This window comes from Coffea arabica, chromosome 5e (genome assembly GCF_036785885.1).
Source record: "Coffea arabica cultivar ET-39 chromosome 5e, Coffea Arabica ET-39 HiFi, whole genome shotgun sequence".
In the NCBI taxonomy this organism is placed as follows: Eukaryota; Viridiplantae; Streptophyta; class Magnoliopsida; order Gentianales; family Rubiaceae; genus Coffea; species Coffea arabica.
The window spans coordinates 15,182,246-15,203,709 of NC_092318.1; the positions used below are offsets into that span (position 1 = coordinate 15,182,246).

General features: G+C 35.9%; 1 long non-coding RNA gene across 2 annotated transcripts; it reads left to right on the plus strand.

Annotated features, from left to right (window-relative positions):
- Positions 1 to 8,234: 8,234 nt before the first annotated feature.
- LOC140006479 (uncharacterized) lies at positions 8,235 to 16,390 on the plus strand. Of its 2 annotated transcripts, XR_011814112.1 has the most exons (4): positions 8,235 to 9,911; positions 14,694 to 14,769; positions 15,863 to 15,928; positions 16,304 to 16,390. It is a non-coding gene; the product is annotated as an uncharacterized lncRNA (long non-coding RNA). The 2 variants fall into 2 exon arrangements; XR_011814111.1 differs by lacking the exon at positions 8,235 to 9,911 and having other exon boundaries at positions 14,464 to 14,769.
- Positions 16,391 to 21,464: the final 5,074 nt, after the last annotated feature.

Sequence of the window (21,464 nt, forward strand, 5' to 3'; positions counted from 1 at the left end):
ATATTTTGAAAGGAAAAATCTTGTCTTTAAGGATAATCTATGGGCTTATAAGGGGGCATCATCTAGTGAACCTAGGTCTAAGGCTGCACATGATCCACTACACACTCCTTCATCTGTTGCACTCACTTCCATTCATCCCAGGAAGTCTGCCACTAAGGCATTTTCCTCCTCCAATGATGAAGTGATTGAGCTCCTTCGTGAACTCAAACAGCATGTTCTTCTTCTGGAATATGGTCTAATGCTCACCATGTCCTCTGAGCAACAAATAGCCTACCTAGACAAAAAGAACCTTCTTTTTCCCCCACATGTGGTTGAGGAAGTTTTCCATGGCAAAGAGCCACGCCCCACTGATCCAAGTTCATCAATTCCAGACCCGAGCTCATCAACTCCCGTGATTCCTCATGCCCCTTCCACATCAGATAAAGGCAAGGCACCAGTTGAAGAAACTGCTGAAGATGATGAAGAAACTGAAGAGGAGGACCTCTCCCAATATCAGCTTTCTCGAAGGACACCTGGATCCACCTAATTCACCATTTAGGATCACATAGGGTCATTTGCATTTTGTTTGACTATTTCATGTGTTTCTAGTGTTTGTGGTGTTCAACAATGGATATGTAGATATAATGCTTATGTTTATGTTGCGTTCGTTTAGTACTTTTTGATGGATGATTATGGCTGTAATGGTTATGGATATGTGGATGGATGTTTAAGTATTTTGAATGATGAATGTGTGGATATGATGAATGTTTTTGTTATTGGTTCTCCGTGATATATGTGATTGATTGGCCTTTTGTGATGACAAAAAGGGGGAGAGGACTGGATTGAATTGATTGATGATTTAATTGAAATTGAATTGGCTTGATGGATTGAATTGGTAAAATGTTGGATGTTGGCTGCTTAATTGTTATGTTTTTGGATAATTGATTAATTCGGTAGGGTAGCCAAGTGAGGGGGAATTTTCAAATTTTTGCTCTATGATCCACTAAGTAAGGGGGAGTTTTTGTCAATTGAGAAAGGGGGAGCTTATATTGCAATCATCAAATCTCATTTCAAACCATTGTTTTGTCATCATCAAAAAGGGGGAGAATGTTATTCTTGGTTTTGATGATCACAAAGTACTTTGAAATGCTTATCTAACTCTCTTCAAATATAAGTGTTTTTTGCATATCAAAGAATCAGGTACGAATATGTCAAGAAATGAAAATCAACCAAAAGAAGAAGCAAAAACAGGACACTCATGTCGGACGTCCGAAGGAATCTGTCGGACGTCCGAAAGGATGAAGAACATCAAGAAGGAAACTCTGTCGGACGCTCGTAAGGAAGCATCGAACGTCCTGAAGGATCGGACGCATGCTTCGGACGCATATCAATCTCATCGGACGTCCTAAAAATTCCACGAAGCTTTGATAACTCTCTGGACGACGTTCGGACACAGAAGTTCGGACGATAAAATTCCATCGGACGTTCGAACAACAACTTGACTGATTTTCGGACGATGGGATCGGACGATGACTAAGCTGTCGGACGTCCGACAGCCCCAACGGCTAGCTGACTCTTCATCTGCCTTCTATCCGTTGGAAGCATTAATGAAGCCCATTTTTGGTTCCCTTTAAATACAAACGATTCTGAATCAGACAACAACTTTTGCACACTTTGTTTACAAGATCTCAAGAGATATTTTAACTTGAAAATAGTCTCCAAGACAAGATTTGTTCTCCAAGTGGTGTGAATTTCTTGTGAGCATTTCTCTTGTGGTTGAAAGTTTTATTAGTGTAGCTTTGTTGAGGGTTATCTGAGTGATTGTAAAACTTCTTAACTTAACTAAGTGAGGCTTAGGGCAAGGAGGAAGTGCTCCCTCCATTGTACATCTAGTTGATCATCTTTCATGAAAGAGAAGTTGTTCAACCTAGTGATTGGTCTTCAAGTTTGAGGAAAGCTTGGTAGACAATCGGTTTGATATTCTATCTTATTCCTTTTGTTTAATAAAATTCTCATTGCTTATCTATACTTGTTTTTCTAATCAACATTGCTCTCTTCTTCTAATCTACTTGGTTGATCATTACTAGAAAAGAAGGTAAATTTTTATTAAAGAAAAATTGCATAAATTTGATTAAGATTTTAATCAACCTAATTCACTCCCCCTCTTAGGTTGTCTTTGGGCCTTACAGATACTTTCAATTTGGAAATTGGGTGTCTAATAGTTTCTGTGTCATGTTTTGCAGACATCATGATCGTTATCATCTATCGATAGTTCAAAAGTCGCTGCTTATGCATTGTGAACATTTTTTTTTGTACATTTGATTTTCTCGTCATTGTTTTCTTCCCCTCTTACTCATCTAAAATTTACTTTTTTTTGTGATTGTAGGTGGAGAAAGTTGGGCTTTTTCCTCTTCAACATTGTTGCAATACTCTAAGATATGGTATATTTTATTTCATTCACTAATAAAAAGTTTACTTTAATGCACTGTGATTTTTTATATTTTTTAATCAAGTTTTGATTGTGATTTTCCTGGTTATTCATTACTTGGATGCTCTTTCATGAGCTTCCTTTTCCATTCATTAAGGAGAATGCCTGATTTCTTTATTTGCTTTGCATCTCTATGCCATTAAATGTTGGATCTGTTTTTGATAGTTTTGTGTGTATTTAGTTGCTGGGTTTCCAGCCACAAATGACCAAAAGCATTGTAAGTCATCAAGGATTTCCATTATTTTAGATTATTGCTTCTAAGTGCCTGTTCCTCATGTCTTTGCATAAATTTTGCCTTTTCATTTTTCTTTTGCTAGAGTACAAGTTTTTCATTAAATTTTGCTAATTTTGTTCTGAGGGGATTGGCCTGTGTATCTGATAGGATGACATTTTGAGGATATAATATAAATTATAGTAAAGTTAGTTCACCACCAAAATGGCTTTTCTTCTCTTCTTTCTTGCTATTCAAGAGGTTTTTTTAATTGTCAATGGTGTGACGGCCCCACCTCACCCTAAAGCGAACCAAAGGGTTCGGCGGACTGCCTGCCCAACTCTCACCAGGACCACAGAGTCGAATCACACAAATCCGATATAGCGTACAAACGAATCCCCAAGAGAACAATCAATCGAAGACTACTAAATTGAGAAACATGAGTTCCACACTGTAAGGTACCATGGTACTTCGATTAAACGCCTCAACGGAAACGAAAATGAAGACAAAAATGCAAATGGAAAGTGGACACATCACAATCCGACCAAGATACAGCCGGATTTGGTGAACAGTTCCCGCCAGAATTTTCTTTTCTTGTTCAAATGCCGCGCTCGTCCGATCGTCCAATGGTTACAAATAGCATCTCAACAAACGCAAAGGTACCATCTCAAATGAATACACTTATTGTACATGATAAAACACTTATGTACATACATCAAAAACTTTACAATTAAAAGCGTGATACTTAAGTAAAAGACAATTAGGGTTTTGATTACACAAGAGCTAACAAAAGAACGTTTACACTAGTTCAACCCTTTTCTCAAAATCACGGTTCAAAGTGTGGTTCCCTGTAAGGAAAACAAAGATAAAGGGAAGGGGGTGAACTTATGCTCAATGAGGTACTAAAATAATAGCAATTAAGAATCATGAAACTTCATATTCAATTAGTCACATATGCAAATCAAATAAAGAAATGAACAAACACCATAGATAGAAAGGATACGGGTGGCTCTCAGGAGCCCAAAATTTCCGGTTGCAGTACTTGATCCAAACCCGTTAATTCTCCGTCAACGTATGAAGAACAACCATGTCCGTAGACCCCCATTTTACACCAAATTCCGTCCACCAAACTTACTTCTTACAGTGTCCGAACAACTCAATAGAAACAGAAGTGGTAATACTCGAGTATACCGGAATCAAGAGTCTCAATACCCAAAGATTCCTAGAAACAAACTACCGTGGCTCATTATCTAATCGACCTGGCCCTTGCCGGCTAACTCGAGCAACTAGCCATAGGTTTGAGCTCAGAGGTCGCAGACTTATACAGAGAACAGATACAGATAACAGATACAGAGAGCAAATACAGACTTATACAGTATGCAAGAAACAAAGAAAACAGACGAGAGAAACGATAGTGATAAAGTACACCCTCGTTTCATACAGAGTATACAGAAGTCACGGATAGCCAGATAAACAACAAATTAAGGAAGTGGTACACTCACCAGTTCAAGTAAAATAAATTCAAACGTTCCCCCCCCGAAGTACTTCGTGGATCACCAGCACGTCCTAAAATGATCAAAGTAAAACAATTATGATTCCTATGGGAACGGCATTCACAAAGGAAACTCAACTATGAGTCGTATGCCTAACCAAATGAACTACGAATGAAAGGGTGCAAAAGCGTGATTTTGGAACGAAAAGGTAACGAGAGGACCTAGGGTTTGAACGATTCAAAAGTCCTTCATTTCTGCCAAAAAGGCAACTCAAACTTAAAAAGACCAAACAGCCTAGAAAATTGGACAGTATCTCCCCTAAATTTGCTTACTTTTCCATCCTACAATCAACACCAACTCATCTCAAATCAACCACATTTCTACATACAAATCATAAACACACCTTTCGGCATAACAACCACAACTGAAGTTACACTTATCGGATTGAAACGAATTTTATGGAGTTTCGAATCTAATACATATACCTACATTTTTTATGAAGGCCTCCAAAGCTAAAACATGCATCTCCAGGGTCAAAAATAGAAATCTCCACGGAAACAGAAAACTGTCCGGAAAATAGGGCTTATGGGTAGTCAAGGGTATTTCAATCATTTTACATGTTACCATGCTCCGATTGAGTTGAAATTTTGCAGGCAGCTAGTTAACACCATTTGCTACAACTTTTATGTTTTAACCTAAGCCTGATTCGGCCTCTAACATGCATGAATAAAGCCGGTCAGAACAGGACAAATTAGAACTCTAAAACTGAAATTTCCGCACAAAACTGAAATTTTCCGCAAACAACCGCAATTAACGCACAAAGGCTCCACTTAACACAATTTAGAGCTATCAATCCAAGGTCAATCATAACCATTATATGAAAACAGAAAAATCCTCAAAAAAATCAGAAATTTATCTAACTCCACTTTAATCCATGAAATCTTCCATAAAACAACATATTTAGCCACCACAAGTTACTAATTTACCATTATTAGAAACAAAGAGTGGGTTTCCAAGCAAAATACCTTGACACCTCAAGAAAGGTAGTAGCTTAGGGGTTCTTCCTCCAAAACAACTCCACCAAGACCTTTAATCTTCCTTAGCAAGTCACTTTTGTGGGCAAATTCAAGATTTAATCGGTGGGATTTCAAGATATAAGCAAAAATTGGAAGCCAAAAATTGAAGTTTGCTCTTTTATTTTCTCTTGAAGAGCTCGGCCAAGAAGAATAGAAATGAAGATGATTTTGGGTCAAATTTGATCTTTTAGTAAAGGTAAGAAAGTTAGGCAAGTCCAACTTTGAATAGGAACGCGACACGTGGCACTTTTTATGCTTAAAGTTATCTTCTTGTCTCCCCATGGTTAATTCATCTAGGTAACCCCTAATTATCTCCTAACACTTAGTAATCTAATCCCTTTATGCAAAACTTAACCTAATTGGCCGAATTTCTCTCACTTAACGCACTAACGGGTCCCACGTCCAATATACACTCCAAACTTAATATGAACTAACTTATATCAGAAAAATGATTTAAAAACTCAATTCACTTATAAAATCTCTATAAAAGCCAATATCATAGGGTATAGTGAAGAAAATGCATGAGAGAAAATAAAATAAAAGAATATAAAATAAGAAAAATTTACGGGTCCTCACTGTAAGCACAAATTTTGTTGCCTAAAATAAAAGACAAGAAAACTTGCACAAATATCAAATTTATTAAATTAAATAATAAGTAGGCTACAATCTCTGAAAATTCTTGAATCAAAGAAATTAATCTCCTGATTCTTCTCTTCGAATAGCTTCAACTGAAGGGCCGAAAAGGCTTGTTCTCCAATCAAAGAGTATTTTCTACAATTTTGGCATAGAAAACGATTGATTTGATGACGGCGTCAAATACTTGGAACTTCAAGTCTTCAACACCGATAGCAGGAGGATTTGTTTGACTTGATTTGGACTTGGATTTGATGAAGAAAAGCTCTTGAGAGAAAAATCCCTAACATTCGGAGAAACCCTAACGATTGATTTGATGACGGCGTCAAATACTTGGAACTTCAAGTTTTCAACACCGATAGCAGGAGGATTTGTTTGACTTGATTTGGACTTGGATTTGATGAAGAAAAGCTCTTGAGAGAATTTGACAGAGTTTCTCCGAATGTTAGGGATTTTTCTCTATCTCTTTGCCTTGAGGGAAGACCTTTATTTATAGCCAAAATATGTAGGCTAGGTCTTCAAGAAAATCCTCAGAACCCCCCTGCATTTTTGGATAACTTGTTCCTCAAGAAATTCATTTAACTTGGGCTTAAATAATGGGCCAATCTGAATAGTCCATTGTGAATAAATCAATTAATTCACTCAATTTAAATGGACATTACAATTTTAATTTGACTTAATAGCCCATATAATATCGGCTCAATTTGACAGTCCAAAACATAATGAACTTATACAATTTAATTTAATTTAATCAAGATCAATTCAATTCGTTTAATCTTGACTAAATAAACTAAATAAATTTTCTTTGTCTACACTCACACTCTCTCCTCCTTAAGAAATTTCGTCCTCGAAATTTCCTTCTTAACAGAATCTATCAAAATCTGCATTAGACGGCGGATCATACTTTCTACGTTCTCAGACGAGTCAGAGACCTGAAGTTGCTCTAGGGAATTCACCCGAGCCGATACTTTCGATCCAGTCCCTTTCCCCTTCGTCTGTCCAGGGTTAGTCTTGATTGGTTGCTGGGTTCTTTTCCCTTCGCGTAGTACAACTGGGCAGTTAGCAACCCGATGATTGGCGCCCTCACAATGCAGGCATTTTCTCCTTCTTTTCCAACAATTCACCTCAGTATGATTAATTTTTCCACAATAGCCACAAGATAGGTGTCGAATTGAGATTTGATCTCCTGGTGAGGCCCCTCTCGGAGTATCTTCTTTAGGTGACCCAAAAATTCTCACACCACTAGTTCCTCTACCTACCTTAGCGAGTGGCCTACCTAGATCACCTTGTTCTTGCCTTTGAATTTCACTAAGTGCACCCCTTTTCTTTGCATGGAAGGCCTTCACCTGTGCACCTGAAATTTCTATCCTTTGGCTTTTCTCTGGAACTTCCGTAAAACTATTAATTTGTGCCCTTGCCAAAGTCTCTGCTAAAATCCCTTCGCATTGCCTTTTCAGTTCTATGTTCTCGTGCAATAGCTCAATTTTCTCCGAGTATTCATGTTTCCATCGCTCTTCCCAGTACTCGGCTAATTTCTTTTGAACCTCTACTTTGTCTCGAAGAATCTCGATTTCCTTATACATACCAACCAAGTGTACCATCTCGCTGATTCGGTGGAACTCAAGTGATAGCCTGCCAGGCAAGTTAATGAATCATAATAAGTAACTAGGTATAAGTGGCAATCTAACCATATAACTGTTAAGTTCCTTTGCTCCCAATTCAACCGCGAAAGATTAAACTTAGATATGCTCAAATGAAATAGGCAGGAAAGTAGAACATAGTTAGGACAATATCTTATGATACTATACCACGTAACACGTATATACATATTGAAATCTTAAAGCATACTTCGTATATCAAGAGTTTGACACCTTATGCCACATCTTTGTTTCCAAAATCTCTCTACCTACTTCCAAAATTCTCAATCTCGGTACGCTAATAATCAAGCCAAGTTCATACGGGAACATTAGTGGATAGGTATCAAGAAACTATATGTAGACACCAAATTTTTGATTTTTTTAACTTTATTTGTTTAATTAATTTAATAGGTTTATTTGCTTCAATTTTAGGGTTTTTATTTTTATTTTTATTTTGTTCTGGTTTATTTTTTTTTTATTTCTTATTTATTTTTGTCTTCATATTAAATTTCAGAAAAAACAAAAGAAAAAGGAAAAAAAGAGAAAAGGGGAAAAAGAGTGAAAATGACAAGTGGGGAGGCATGCATTTGAACAAGTGTCCCTTTTATGTTTTAGACAACTAAGCACCTAAGGGGTGAGGTGTTAGGGACACTTGGTAAGTTTAAGGAATTTTTGGGGGAAACAAAAAGAAAGAAAACAAAAATGAGAAAAGGAACCCGCGGCTAGGTTTGAAGGATTGGAGGGTAAAAAGAAGATGGGAGCTTGGCCGAACAAGAGGGGGGAGCCAGAAACAGAGAACGAAAAACAGAGCAAGAACAGAGGGCGGCTAAAGGGGGAAAATTTGGAGAAGAGGGGAGATTTTCGGGTGAGGCCAAAAACGAGAAGGAAGCCGCGGCTGAAATCAAGAACTGGGAGGAGGAATCTCTTTTCATCTCTCTCGAATTCTTTCCACATCGCAGAAATATTTTCGTTAACTTCATAACCACCACCAAGGCAACCAGTACTCCATCCACGCCACCATTACAACTACTTGAAATTCCAAGGCGCCAATGCAAGACGGCCAAAAACAGCCCCAGATTGTTTCCAATTACGCATCTCCACCCTAGCCTCTCCTCCTCCCTCCGCCTGGGCTTCTCCCAGCGTCGCCCCTGGTCTAAATTTCTAGATTGCACCGCCTTTTTCCGCACCAATAACCCCTCTGATGCCGCCTCCCGCATCCGCAAGAACTCCAACTATTTCCGCCAAGCCCTAACGCCAAGAGAATTACGGGCAGTGGAGAAAGGCTTCGGCAAAGCAACGAAAAACAGAGCAAGGAAAGTTCATCAGATGCGCCACCAGAATCCACCGCCACCACTGTAATTTCCCATTACCGCCTGAAAAATCCTCGCCATGGAAGCACTGTAAGTCTTGCCTTCAAGTGCAAACTCAAGAAATCCCCAACCCCAAGCATGTTTCTGTGAATTGGTTATTGCAACTTTCGTGTTTGATTGTCCGTCATTTTTTTCTTTGATCGTGCGTGCTCTCATGGGATTAATTGGACTGAAATTTCTGTTTACTGAACAATTTTGGGCTGACTATAGTTCCAATATATAAAAGAATTGGTGAAACTTCTAATACCCCCAATCTGTTCGATGAAATGTCTAGCCGAAATTTCTTGTTGAAAGATATTTTGTTGCATTTTTTCGTGTGAAGAAACCAGCTAAGTGGGCTAATCCTCTTCCTCCCGTTTGAGAAATTTTGATGCATTACTGTCTTGCATTCTTCTGGTCCTTATGCTTCCCTTCATATGAATCCGAATTAATGTAGGAGAGGGAGTTTGTTTTGTGAATTTCACCGTCTTATGGGAATGGTCAGAGCCGAAACTAATTTTTGGTATTGCTCTGATTGCAAAAATGGAAATGGCCGATTCATATTAATCTGTTTGAGAAGATGATCATTTGTCTAGATTTATAATTTCAGTCCCTAAATTTCCCCTTTCTCCGTGATTTTACCTTTAAAGTTCCAGAACTTCATAATTGACCCCAGGACTTTTATAAAGGCTTTCAATTGGGTCCCTGCTACAATTTGCAAATTGGTCCTTGAGCTTTATCTTTCCTTCAATTTTTGCCCCAAAAGTTTTTGGAAATTGTGATTAGACCCTAAAAACTTTCTGATATGTGCAATTTAGTCCTTGGCAGCTGTAATTTCGCAACTTCATTGCTTGTTTGCTTCAATTAACCACCATGCTTTGTTAAATTGCACTTAATTCATTATTTTAAGGGCTTTGTAACCAAGTGAGCTTGTGTTTGCCTATTTTCTTTAATTTTCCCAAATAAATTGGTACCTTGACCTTTTCTTTTATTTTGGAGGATAAAATAAGTGATTTCACTCCATTAGGGCTCCAAATCAAGGGAGGTACACCCTATCCCTTATTTCTCACTTTATTTGCCCCTACTTGCCCTACGTGACTTTACGTGTTTTATTGCATGCTTTTGAATGTTTATTTTATTTAATTCGCTTTATTTGTTTCAATTTTATTTATTTATTTTAATTCAATTTGTAATTATTTGGGGAAGGCAATTAAATGCCGCAAATTGTAATGGTTAGGTATTTATTTATTTATTTCCCCTTTAGATTGTAGTAGGCATTCCCTTTTGTAATAGTTAGGGCTTTATTGCTTTAATTGCTTGGTGTGATTTGCATGCTTATGTGCTATGTGTTACCGCTTTCCTAGGCCCTTGCATCTAGATATCATGCTTATTTGTTATGTGTCTATGTGATATTATGTGTTTACATGCTTTTATTATATTTCACATGATTAGTTAGTTATGATTAATGTGTTACGTTATCACACTAGTCCAATGCTAGTTGTGATCCATTTCTCGATACCACACTAGTCCAACGCTAGTTGTGATCCATTTCTCGATACCACACTAGTCCAACGCTAGTTGTGGTTCCCTTGTCTGATTTCTCACTGGTCCAACGCTAGCGAGAAAATAGAAATAAGAGTTAGTCCAACGCTAGACCCTTAAGAGCCTTTCGAGCGTTAGACCATGCTTGCATGATCGAATCACTCCACCTCATGCATATTTTTCACTTTCTAGGGCCTTTTTATCATTTTGTATGATATTTCCCTTATACGTATATCCCTTATCCCTAATTTTCCTATATATATACCCGTATGTATGAAATATAACATTAGATTTGCATGTCATTTAGGGAAAAATAGAAACTAGGTTAGATCATTTGCTTGATTAGATTAGGGAATGCCCCTTGAATATGGGATACGGACGAGTTTGGCTTTTCTAACCTTAGCACGCTCGTATTCCCTCTATTAAAAGGGAAAATTGAGTCACGAACATTAGTCCCCCGTACCCGACATGATGTACTCCCTTAAGACATGTATATTTCTATAATTATTTTACGTGCTCTTATATGTTTATTTGTTTAATTTATGCCTTATTTATTCTACTATGTATTATTTATGTGTGACGTCACCACACTAGTCCAACGCTAGTTGTGACTTTTCTCTCCATTTACTTGCTAGTCCAACGCTAGTAAGAACTTTTAGAAATGGGTTAGTCCAACGCTAGACCCTTAGATTGTTCATGCATTAGATTCATTTTAGTGTGATATTCATCACATTTTCATGCATATTTTATTTTTTAGGATCTTTTCCATTTGCATGATATTCCCTATTATCTATTATCCCCCTATCCTCTATCTATTATCCCCCTATTATCTTTTATTCCCTATTAACACATATAGACTCTATCTATTATCCCCGTCTTATCTTTTATTCCCTATTAACACATATAGACTCTATCTATTATCCCCCTATTATCTTTTATTCCCTATTAACACATATAGAGGATAGGGGGATAATAGATAATAGGGAATATCATGCAAATGGAAAAGATTCTAAAAAATAAAATATGCATGAAAATGCAATGAATATCACACAAAAATGAATCTAATGCATGAACAATCTAAGGGTCTAGCGTTGGACTAACCCATTTCTAAAAGTTCTTACTAGCGTTGGACTAGTAAGTAAATGAAGGGAAAAGTTCTTACTAGCGTTGGACTAGTGTGGTGACGTCATAGATTAATAATACATAGTAGAATAAATAAGGCATAAATTAAACACATAAGAACACGTAACATGTAACACGTAAGCATAATATCTAGATGCAAAGATCCTAAAAAACGAGTAAACACATAAACACACAAGCATGCAAACACATAAATAAATAAAAGCGAATAAAGACTTAACTCTTACATTTGTGGCCCTAACTACAATCTAAAGGGGGAAGGAATGAAATAAAATAATAACCTAACTATTACAATTTGGCATTTAATTGCCTCTCAAATAATCATCAAAGTTAAATTAAATATATGAAGCTTAAAACAAATAAAACAAATAACTCAATGAAAATCACTCAAAACATGCAAATTCATATATAAAAACACATAAGAACACATAAGAGGATTTAAAATAAAACAAGAAGATACCTCCCTTGAAGTGATGAATAAATAGAAGTCAAATTGCCCTCTTTATACTCAAAATGAACAAAAGAATTATGGCACCAATTTAATTGAAAAATAATAATAATGATAAAATACTAAATTCACACTAACATGTCAAATATAAAGAAACTTAAGAACATCTAAAAATTACAAGTCAAATATATTCAAAAGTAACATAATTAACTATTAAAGAAAAGAAACAATCATAATAAAAAGAGTCAAAATTCACTAGGGACTGAATTACAAAAATTGAAAAACTTTTGGGGCAATAATATAATTTTCAAATTTTAGGGCCAAAATTAAATGAAAGATAAAGTTCAGGGACCAAAGTGCAAATTCATTTCTGGTCTTCCTAGCTCAACAGGCCACTTGGGCCATTTTATTTATTTGTTTGGGTCGAAAGCTTCCTAGTCCAACCGAAACCCAAAGGAGAGGAGTGGGTTATGCCTAACTCTTTTACCCAACAAACCCAATGAAAAGGAGTGGGTTTCAATTCCCAAGCCCATGCTAAAATCCATAAAAGTAAGCCAAGACCCACTTCCTAAAATCCAACAAAATGAACCAGATTTTATACCAAAACCCAAACAAACAAACCTCAGCCCAAAAACTCCAATTATTTTTACCAAACCCAATCAAAATAACAAATCTATCAAAATTATTAAATCTTAAATTTTATCCTAAAATTCATAAATAAGCTACTTAAAAATCGCATTTAAACATACCAAAGAAACTTATCATTTTGAAAGGACAAAATTGATTATACTATCCCAAATTTTGGGCCATAACAGAATTAAGTCAAAATCCGGGGATCAACATGCAATTTTGAAAACTTTTCATGCAAAAGCTTCGAGAAGCTATTCTTTTTCTTTGCTGGTTTTCCTTCTGCAAATTTTCCTCTGGCAGCAATGGTTGCCTGGTGACAAACCGCTCCCAGTTGCCAATCACCGGCGATTTTTCCAGTCGCCAAAAATTACCAAAACACACACTTCCACTCGATTTTTCGAGTAGATTCCATTTCCGGAGTTTTTTTTTTACAAAAACTGAATCAAAATTGGCGAAATTGCCAAAACAGTCCGGTTTTTTATTATTTTTTAAAACACTCAAATCTTCACCAAAAATCATAAAATTTATACTACAACACTCCTTGTGATTTTCACAACATAACTATAAATTGAAATCAATAAAAGCAACAACAAATATGGCAAAATTAAATCAAAACAAGTCCCCTAAAAATGACAATAATAATAATAATAATGAAAAAAAGCAATAGAAAAACACAAATTAGCAACTAAACATGCTTACAATATAATTAATTAAAAAATTGAAAAGGAAATAAAATGAAGGGAGATACCTCAATGAAGATTTTAGTCTCTTGACTAAAATTTGATGAAATTATGAGCTTTCAACCGTTTTTATTGGCCTTGCCCTGTCCAAGAGAAAACCTGAGAGTGAGTGTTTTATTTGCCAAAAAAAAATGAGAGGGAGAGCCGAGAGATATTTTTTTTCTTCCCTTTCTACTCCTGCCGCCCGGAAGTCGAGAGAGTTGAGAGAGTGAGGGCCTCTCTGCAAAACTTTCTTCTTCCCTCTTTCTTTTCTTTTCTTTCTGTCTGTTGAGAGCTCTCGAGGACCTCTGGAGCAATTTTTCTTCTCCTTTGCCTGTTGAACCAGCCGAGAGAATTGAGAGAGTTGAGAGAGTGGAGACCGAGAGGAGCCAGGGACCTCTGGAGCAATTTTTCTTCTTTGCTTCGCCTTTTTTTTTTTGATCCATTGAGCCAGTCGAGAGAATTCAGAGGGAGAGTTGTTTTTTCTTTTTCGGTTGAGAGCTCCAACCGAGAGAGAGAGGAGTGGGAGGAGTTAGGGGCATCTTCTGCAAAACCCAAATTCTTTTGTCCAATTCCTCTGCTTCCCTTCCGTTGCTTTCTTTCTTTTCTTTTGGCTTTCTTTGGTCAAAAAAGGTGGATTGTGGTGGCATCATGATGTCCACTTTTATTTATTTTTATTTTTTTAACAAAAAAACTGGTTTTTATTTATTTTTTATTTTTTTTCTAAAACAAACCTACAAATATAAGAAAAATTTTGCATTAAAATGTTAAAAAATAAATAATCCATTAAATAGAAAAAATTCATTAAATAGAAAATAATCCATTAAATAATCCCTTTGTGCAAAACTTAACCTAATTGGCCGAATTTCTCTCACTTAACGTACTAGCGGGTTCCACATCCAATATACACTCCAAACTTAACATGAACTAACTTATATCAGAAAAATGATTTAAAAAATCTATTCACATATAAAATCTCTAGAAAAATCAATATCATAGGGTATAGTGAAGAAAATGCATGAGAGAAAATAAAATAAAAGAATATGAAATAAGCGAAATTTACGGGTCCTCACAAATAGAGCTTTTTTCTTCCCTTCTTCGTACCTTTTGGCTGGCTTTCATGGTACAGTTTAGTAGTACAAAATGCAATAAATCTCTTGGTAAAACTTCTTAGTTATATATTCCATGAATCTGAACTGTACAAGCTAACCAATTGCTTTCAACCCTATGTCAATTTTTGCTAAATTACAAGGACTAGCATAATTTTACTGATCTGATTGTTTCAATTTGGATGGTCAAATTTTTTCTTATTGGATGGGATAATCTGAAATTTAGAAATCGTATGCAGGCATGGAATATACTTGGCAATGGATGGACTAAAATTGTTAGAGTTGTTTTAGGCAAGTAACGAGAATTAATTCATGGTAAATGATCTACTTATTTTGTGTTTTAATATTTGCCTTGCGTTAATGCCTAGATGTTTGAACATCCATTTAAGCCATTGGCAATTTGCGATTGATTAAACAAAATTTGTGCAAGCTTAAAAAAATATGTTTGCAACTCCTGTTTTTAAGTGCCATGAGTCTCTGATTATTGATTCTGTCTAACCGTATAGAAAAATGGAACTAATAAAATAGCTATATTTGCATTACCAGATTGCTATAAGTAAGAGCAGCATGCTTGAGAAATCAATGGAATTCCTTCCCTAAGATACTTGCATCTTGTGTCTTACATGTATATTATAGTATAACTCATCCAAGAATAGTCTACTTCTATGCTGGAGAACATTTATGATACTTGGAGATTACTTTTGATGTCATTTTCTGAAGCTAACATAATATTGCCTTTTGCTGATATTTGTCACTCAGGTGCTCCAAGAGAGTTCTAACATTTATTTTTGCAGTAAATTATGGGATTGTATTATTGTACCTTTTAGGTTGATTAATGGAATTTTCTGAAGATAACATAATACTACTTTTTGCTGATATTTGTCACTCTCAGGTGCTCCAAGAGAGCTCTAACATTTATTTTTGCTGTAAATTATGGGATTGTATTATTGTACCTTTTAGGTTGATTAATGGATGCTTCTTACCCTTTTGACCGTTGAACCTTTTTTTGAAATTCCATCAGTTTTTTGAGATGCCTAATGAATCTATTCAAACCATTTGTTATAATCTAACTAAGCTGGTCAGCTGATAATGTTTCTAAACCTGGAATTTTTTTTAATTTTATTTTTTTAATGTTGTTTCATAGTTCTTTGAATTGAAAGGATTTTGGCTGGCTTTAGCATCACTTGATAAACAGGACCTTTCTCTAGGCAGCAAGCCTTTTATGATTTTTATGAAGTTGGCAAAATATTAGAACTTACCAGGAATTTTCAATCTCTTGTATTGTGACGTGGAGAAGATTATAGTTGCTAAGTGTGATTTATAGTTGTCTTTCTTTTGTGGGTCTTTTATTTTCTCAATTCTTAAAGAGAATCCCTGCCTAAAGTCTCCTTTTTTCCTTTGTTTCCAGCCTTCAAGCATGACAATGGAAGGGTGCACAAAGAGAAACACCAAAGATGGTGATAAATCCACACTGGTACACACGGTTAACAAAACCTGAGCTGCTTCAATTTTTTAAATTCGCTCGGTTAAAGAACAATTGTTACTCAAATTGATGTTAATTCAGAAATAGTAACTATGATATGAAAGCAAGTATTATGATATACCGCTACATCACTTATCTCTTGATGCACTATATGTATATATGAATACATGAGAAACATGTGATCCAATAACAATCCAAAAAAAATAAAAATAAAATTGCCAAAAAATCTAATGAAAAAGGAATTATAATCTTTTTGAACTTAATAATGGTAAAAAATACGTTGTAAAACCGAATAGAAAAAGAGCTAGAATCTTAATGGTAAACAATCTGCCTGGTAACAAATCCAAAATATATCTTTTGAAACAGGCTCCAAGTATCTGCACATCTGCGGTCAAGGCTTCGTCATTCATGGTAGAAGTAAAATAAACAATGCTCACGCAAATGTATAGAGAGCAGCAACAATGGCATAAAGATTGATTGGTCTCTTTACTTATTTGATTATTCCTTTGTTGTATTTGTTTTCTATGAGAGTTCTATCATTTTCATCTGAATTATGTGTTTCTCGGATTATCAAGTTTTTGGTTTCAACAATATATCACACTATTAGATAACATCATCCTTAATTTTTATAATATAATATAAGGTTTGGTTCTAACATCATCCTTAATTTTTATCCCAAGATTGCTATTTTTATATTTCCTTTCCTTTTTTTCATTCTTTTTTCCCTTTCTTTTACTCAATCTTAGGAATTAAGCATTCTGAAATTCAAATTCCATGTCTACTCTTTTTTTTTCAGCTAACAATTTTTTATAAATAGTTATTAATTAGTAGTTATTGATAAGGCTGCTGGAATTAACTCTCCAGAATTCAAATGCCAGGCTTACTTTTTTATTTTTTTTGGTACTAACAATATTTGGCGTTTTCTTCCATCACATTGTTTCTTTCTTCTTTTTTTTAAGTGGTTATTATTTTTTTTAATACTTGCTGATAATGTCACATAAATTAGCTAACTTGACGTCGAATCCAATGCCAATTTTTTTTTCTTTTTTTTACTTACAATATTTGTTATTTTCCTAGGGTTTCAGTTTCTTTATACTAATAATAATATTACTAGAGTTGAATATGGAATAGTGCTGTTGTGTTTAATAAATTGTTATTAATTAGTAGTTATTGATAAGGCTGCAGGAATTAAGTTTCCTAAATTCAAATCCCATGCTTACATTTTTTTATACTAATGATATTTTTTCACTTACAGTAATTTTCCCAAAGTTGCCGTTTTTTTTCAACAATAATAATACTATTATTATAGTAGAATATAAAATTGTGTTGTTACATTGTTTCTTCCCTTTTTCTTTATTAGTAGCTAATTAATGAAAAATAACGCTGTAGAAATTAAGTATTTCTAGGGAAAGAAAAACACTTGTCGATTTTTTTTTAAACTACAATATTTTCTTTTTTTTACAAGGTTGTTGCTTTTTTATAATAATGTTATTATTATAATAGAGTATCATTTCCCCTTTTTCCCCTTCTTTTATTCTCTTTTTTTACCCAAAGGTTTCTTTTTTTTTTAAGTAGTTACTAATTAGTAGCTATTGATGCGGCAGCATGAACTGAGTATCCTGATGCAAGAAAACATAATACTATTCTTCTTTTTGTTATGTGAACAACTAATTAAATTGTGACGCCCCCACTTCTCCCAAGGGCGAACCCAAGGGTATCCGCGGGACGCCTGCCCAACTCTCGCCAGGACTCGAGACAAATCCAATTCAAACCTAATCTAATACTAACAATGAAAGTCTGAATAAAGGTACGAAGTCACTTCCATACATAAATATCCAGTCTTACATCACAATTTCAAATTTACAATCACTTTTCCCAAAATACACAACATCCAAAAGTGTCTAATCGATTACAATTAAAACACTAATACAAAAGTGCCTCAAGTCGGCATTTGCTTAACTCCTTCCAATCGAGTTCCTGTTAAGGAAAACAAACTAATGGGATGAGCCAATACTCAGTGAGGCCAAGAAACACACATGCAAACATATAATCCAAGTAGTAACAACAATTACATTGTAAGTAAAGCTATCAAGTTCGAATAATTCACATTTCGATTAGGAAAAATAAACAGAAACAGTTCAAGAATACTGTAGCTCTCATGAGCTAAATTCCACGTAGTCGAGTAAAAGTCTTAATCACAAATCATGTTGACACTCCGTCAACTACATAAGTATCAAATCCGTAGATACACCACTTTTTTTTGAATTTCGTCACCGTTACACCCCTTTATCGGGCCCGCTCATCAAATTTTTTTTGATAATACTCGAGTATATCATGGCAATCCTGCACGAGTAATGCCGAGCAAGATCTCTCCAATAGATCATACTCTACGAATATCTCATGGTTTGCTAAATTTATCGACCAAGCTCATGCTGGCTCGATTCGCAAAGTTAGCCAACGAGTTTGGGCGTCCCCCGAATACGAATACAAATACGAATATAAGTCGATGAGCAATGCTCAAATCGACGATTCCAAATAAGAATTACAAATACGAATCACTATTACGAATCACATCCACATTACCATGTACAAGTCGGATATGCATTCACATAGCAAAATACGTGTAAGGATCGAAGACAACCTAAGAGGGGGGGTGAATTAGGTTTTCTAAAACCAGCTAAGATATAGGTCACTTTTTTTCAAGCCTGCCCTCCTTTTCTCGAAGACCACTCAATGGTTCAGATTACAAGAAAGCACAGTTGTTCGTGAGATGAAGAGATGAACAGTTTATATAGTAAAACTGTAAACGAAAGTAAAGAGACAAACCAGGTTTCAAACTCAACTTGAGTTTGAACAATACTTTATATAACAAGCTACTTCAAATTGAACAAACTTGCAACCAATTTCTATGTACAATGGAAGGATCACTTCCTTCTTGCCCCAAACCACACTTGGTCAAGCAATGAAGTTTTACAAAAACTCTGATAACCCTCACAAAGCTACACTATTGAAGAAGCTGTGTCACACTTGAAAAGTTACAAGAAAATTGCACAAGCTGAGAATACAAATAATCCCTTTTTGAGTATTCAACCACTTGAATCACTCACTATTTGATGTAGACTGGATGTGCAAAGTTGCTCTGATGTGGTTGACTTTTTTCCTTTTATAGGAGACCAAGAAATTCTTCAATTAATGCTGTCAACGGATAGAAGGCAACTGAAGAGTCAACTAGCCGTTGGTGCTGTCGGACGTCCGATATTCAGTTTTTATGCATCCGAACGAGGTCAATGAATTAGAGAAATCTTCTTGAACCTCTTAGGACGTCCGATCCCCTATCACCATGCGTCCGAGGGTAAGATGCAGAGTTGGAGGTTCCTTTTCAATTCCTTCGGACGGCCGATGCGTCCAATGTGTTGTGTTCGAAGTGCAGCAACGCTTGTCGGACGTCCGATGCTCAAGTGTTGAGCGTCCGATCGTGATCAGTAATCATAGAAGCCCTGGCTTGTCTTCTTCGGACGTCCGAGTCTGAGTTCTTCATACGTCCGAAGTTACTCAATGGATGTTGGACGTCCGATACTCTCCTTTTGTGCGTCCGACATCTTCCTCAACACTTTTCACCTTTTTTTATCTTCTTTTTGCTCTAAGTCCACAGACTTGTTTAGTATCATTTCTGAAAAGGGTCTCTACAAAAAGTATTAGTAACATCTGTTTGTTTTGTAATCATCAAAAGATATGAATTGAGATAAACAATCTCCCTCTTTTTGATGATGACAAAACATTTGGATAGAGCAAAAATATACGAACTGGGATTACAACTCCCCCTAACGAAGTGCATGAGTATACGAGAAGAAATGCAACTCCCCCTAACTAGTTACTTTACACCATCAGTGCTAATCCAATTCTCCCCCTTTTTGTCATCACAAAAGTGGGTATGCCATGTCTGATCAATTTTGATACCAGCGCATCAGATAACATCAGCACAATCCATCAGTAACATTAGCAACAACACGCAATTTGATAACAAAGATTTTTCAATCAGATAATATCAGCAAAATCCATTCATGCTCAACACAATCCGGAATCATCAGAAACATTCATTCATAACAAACACATCCATTCAGCAGATATTATCAGAAACACTGAGTCATAACATCCATAAACAATAGAAAACATCCGGTTGTACAAACCAGAAGTACAACAAGGTGCAGTGAAATGTTTTGCAATGCAAAAGATGAATTATAGTCCTAAAATAAGGTGTAGTGACCTAGAAGTGCCTAGATAGTGATTTTAGATGATCCAGGCCTCCTCCTGGCCAGACGAAACTGTTCAGGGTCCTCTTCTTCCTCAGTTTCTTCATCGTCTTCTTCATATGCTTCCCCAATTGCTGGAGCCTTGCCTTTATCCTTGGACTGAGAGTTGGAAGCTGGTGTGGCCTCAGTACCAGTAGTTTGCCCTATGGGCTCAGGTCTTGGCTCTTTCCCATGAACATTTTCATTGAATTCAGGTATTGGAGGCATAAGAAGGTTCCTTTTTCAATGAAAGAGGATTGTTGGGCAGGGGTCATGGTCATCATGAGACCATCTTCAATAAGCGAAACATGCTGTTTGAGGTCTTCAAGTAAGGAGATGACCTCAGAGTTGGAAGAGAAGGACTTGCTGGCAGACTTTCTAGGATGAATGGTGAAAGGAGAGACATAGTTTGACTGACCACGAGAAGTTCTAGGAGTGACAGGGATTTCATGAAAGTTTTTTCTTCTAGACTCAGCCACAGTCTCCTTATAGCACCAATGGCCATCAAAGAATTTTAAGTTCTTTTTTTCAAAATAAGCTTTTGAAAAGACTGTTGAAGCACTGTCTTTGGGTGATTTTTCAGAAAAAGGTATTTCAAAATGGGCAAAGATAGGAGTCAGAAATTTACCATAAGAGAGCTTTCTACGACTATCAATGCTAATTTTGAGCAGAAACTTGCACATCACAAAACCAAAGTCAATGCGGATTTTTTCAACAAAACAGTAGAAAAGATAGAGTTCCATTTTGTTTGCATCTGTTCTGTGGCCATCAGTTGGCACCAACAGATTTGAAATGATGGTGAAGATGATCAGATTCTGAGGACTGAGATCATCTAATCTTGTCTCAGCAGGAGTATTGAATTTGGTTTGAAAGTAGGTCATGAGTTTAGCATTGTAAAAATGATGGTAGGCAGAAGGAAATTTCTCATACGAAAAGAAATTTGCAATTTTTCCTTTGTAACCATCTTCAATCTTTGTTTTCAAAATGGAGTTTACAATGTCAGGTGTTAATGTGATGTTCACAGAATTGACCCTAGAGATGAGTTGTGTGTGTGAGTTACCATTTCTAAAATTAGAAAAGAATTGATAAAGCATGTCAGGGTAAAAGGTATTAGGAATTGTCAGAAGATGAACCCATTTTTAGAATTCAAACAGTTTAATAACAGGTTCAAGATCAAGCTTACCAAATTCGTAGGGAAGAATGAGCCTTTGGGTGATGAACCCTTTTTGAGAGACCAA